At 47.1% G+C, this 3,332-nt stretch overlaps 1 non-coding gene across 1 annotated transcript; it reads right to left on the bottom strand.

The window, feature by feature from the left end:
- Positions 1-1,248: 1,248 nt before the first annotated feature.
- Positions 1,249-1,389, bottom strand: LOC141124483 (U4 spliceosomal RNA). The gene has a single exon (XR_012240889.1). It is a non-coding gene; the product is annotated as a U4 spliceosomal RNA (small nuclear RNA).
- Positions 1,390-3,332: the final 1,943 nt, after the last annotated feature.

The raw sequence follows: 3,332 nt of genomic DNA, 5'->3' as shown, positions 1-3,332 counted from the left end.
AGCGCAAAAAATAAAAACCGCAGAGGTGATCAAATACCACCAAAAGAAAGCTCTATTTGTGGGGAAAAAAAGGACGTCAACTTTATTTGTGTGCAACGTCACACGACCGCGCAATTGTCAGTTAAAGCGATGCAATGCCGAATCGCAAAAAGTGCTCTGGCCAGGAAGGGGGTAAAATCTTCCGGGGCTGAAGCGGTTAAACCTCTTTTCTTCTCATTTTAATGAGTGGCCACATGTCTTATTAAACTCCGTTCCGCGGAAAAGTTTTATCCCTATTGTGGGGTCACCAATACGGTATTTGTAAATTGAAATCATATCCCCTCTCAAGCGTCTCTTCTCCAGAGAGAACAAGTTCAGTGCTCACAACCTTTCCTCATAACTAAGATCCTCCAGACCCTTTATTAGCTTTGTTGCCCTTCTCTGTATTCGCTCCATTTCCAGTACATCCTTCCTGAGGACTGGTGTCCAGAACTGGACAGCATACTCTAGGTGCGGCCGGACCAGAGTCTTATAGAGCGGGAGAATTATCATTTTATCTCTGGAATTAATCCTCTTTTTAATGCATGCCAATATTCTGTTGGCTTTGTTAGCAGCAGCTTGGCATTGCATGTCATTGCAATCATCTACTAGGACCCCCAGGTCCTTTTCCATTCTTGATTCCCCCAGAGGTTCTCCCCCAGTGTATAGATTGCATTCATATTTTTGCCACCCAAATGCATTATTTTACATTTTTCTACATTGAACCTCATTTGCCATGTAGTTGCCCAATTTGTTCAGATCTTTTTGCAAGGTTTCCACATCCTGTGGAGAAGTTATTGCCCGGCTTAGCTTAGTATCGTCTGCACATACAGAGATAGAACTGTTTACCCCATCCTCCAGGTCGTTTATGAACAAATTAAATAGGATTGGTCCCAGCACAGAACCCTGGGGGACCCCACTACCCACCCCTGACCATTCTGAGTACTTCCCATTTATCACCACCCTCTGAACTCACCCTTGTAGGGAAACTTTACTCTACATTGAAACAGTAGAAATATGCTATAATGCCTTCTAATAAACATAGTTGGTGTCTGTTACTCAGAATCACTTCAAACTCCTTGGTATATAAATGTTACACTATCAGCTTTACAAGGAGAAAATTAATACATAGTATACACCCAATAAATCATTTGCTTCTATCTAAAATAAAGCACCCTCCTTAACACCTCTTGAGATTTTCAATATCTATTCTTGTACCAGATAGTTCAGTCTCCGTAGAGACTGTCAAAAATTGCCGGTGCCGGCTATATTGCAAGCCGTCACGGCGGGGTATTGGGAAAAGTTTTCAATTAGCAATAATCGCGCCTCGGATAAACCTCATTGGCTACGATACTGCCACTGCGCAAAGCTACCGATAGAAAGGAACAGCGAGCACCCTCTCACAGAAACATCGCACTGAGCTCAGGGCGAGTCACACCGGAACGCTTTATTTTCTATCTATTCTATATGTTGCTCGTCCTATAAACATTCCATATTACATATAACACGTGTACACATTTCTTACACCAATCATCTATAACTATCAATATGTAAGACAGGCTGTTTGAGTTACTGCTGCATTGTGGGTATTGTATTCAAATGACTTGTCACACAGCTCCGCCTCCTATTGGTTCAAGGATCGACCTTCCCGCGGCTCTTTCCTTTTTATTGGTTCCAGGAACGGGCTCCAGACAATTCTTCTCTCAGGATATAGAGAGAAGAGACGTGTCCTGAATGTGACTGAACAGCACCGAGCTACACAATACCATCATATATTATATATCACGGTATGGACGGAGCAAACCCTGCTCACTATCGCCATCTATTGGCAGTCAGAGGCATTATATGTGACAGGCTTCCTAAAGAATGCGCTTTGTTTAGCTCGGCCATGTAGATAGTATTCCCAGCACCCATCAATCACCACAAAGGTCATATACAAGAGGAGAAAAATAGAGATTTACATTTGCAGATTGACCAGAAAATTAGTTCCAGTGTTCTGTTTATATGCGCCCGCCATCAAAAAGTGCATGTGCAGAACGGAAGGGCACTCCATCCGAGTTGCCGATCAGTTGGAGTGACGCCAAAATAGCGCATGCGCACATGTAATTGAAAGCTACGCAAAGAGCGAAGGAACACCGTATTTGTGATATTGTGCCTTGCTGTTGCGCCACGGGTTTACAGCGAAGCACAATCTGACATCTACGGTATCCCTCCGCTCTTTGCATAGCTTTCAATTGTGGTATCGCCCATCGAAAAAACCTCCTACGATGTGCGCAAGCGCTATGGTGACGTCACTCCAGCTGATCGGCAACTCATCTGGAGTGCCCTTCTGTTCTGCGCATGCACTTTTCGGCAGAGGGCACAAATCGATAGAACACTGGTTCACACCAGCGTGCTCTGCAAAATCGCAAGTGGTTCGCACTGCAGTGCAAACCCCATGCGATGTCCATGCGATGCGATTTCAGCCATACAGATAGTATATGGCTGATATTGCAACGCATTCGGACCAAACTCGCACAGGACCCTTTTTTTGGTCTGCACCAGAATCGTATCGCATGGGTGTTCAAACCCATGCGATCCGATTCATGTTCAAACTGTCAGTTCGCAGTGCGATATGCAAGCTGAAATGGGGGTGTCATTAACATTGTATTGACACCAGTGGGCGCTGGTGCACCAAATTTTTGGGGGGTGGGGCGCAAAAAAAAAAACAACAAACGCAGCCACTGTGGCCATCAAACCCAGCCTGTATGCCCACCAAACGCAGCCACTGTGCCCATCCAACGCAGCCACTATGCCCATCCAACGCAGCCCCTTGCCCATCCAACGCAGCCACTGTGCCCATCCAACGCAGCCACTATGCCCATCCAACGCAGCCCCTTGCCCATCCAACGCAGCCCCTTGCCCATCCAACGCAGCCCCTTGCCCATCCAACACAGCCACTGTGCCCATCAATTGCAACTGTGCCATCAAATGCAGCCACTGTGCCAAAAGCAGCCACTGTTGTCATCAAACGCAGCCACTGTGCCCATCAAACGCAGCCACTATGCCCATCAAACGCAGCCACTATGCCCATCAAACGCAGCCACTATGCCCATCAAACGCAGCCACTGTGCCCATCAAATGTTGCCACTGTGCCCCATCAAATGGTGCCACTGTGCCCCAAATGCTGCCACTGTGCCCCATCAAATGCTGCCACTGTGCCCCATCAAATGCTGCCACTGTGCCCATCAAATGCTGCCACTGTGACCCCCCCTCGCCGTTTGCCTGGCACTTACCCTGTCTTGGTGGCGGGTCAGTCAGGCATGCGGGTGATG

Source organism: Aquarana catesbeiana, linkage group LG01 (assembly GCF_042186555.1).
Source record: "Aquarana catesbeiana isolate 2022-GZ linkage group LG01, ASM4218655v1, whole genome shotgun sequence".
NCBI lineage: Eukaryota > Metazoa > Chordata > Amphibia > Anura > Ranidae > Aquarana > Aquarana catesbeiana.
The sequence above is the reverse complement of the archived record's forward strand: the minus strand, read 5'-3'. Positions and strand labels throughout refer to the sequence as shown.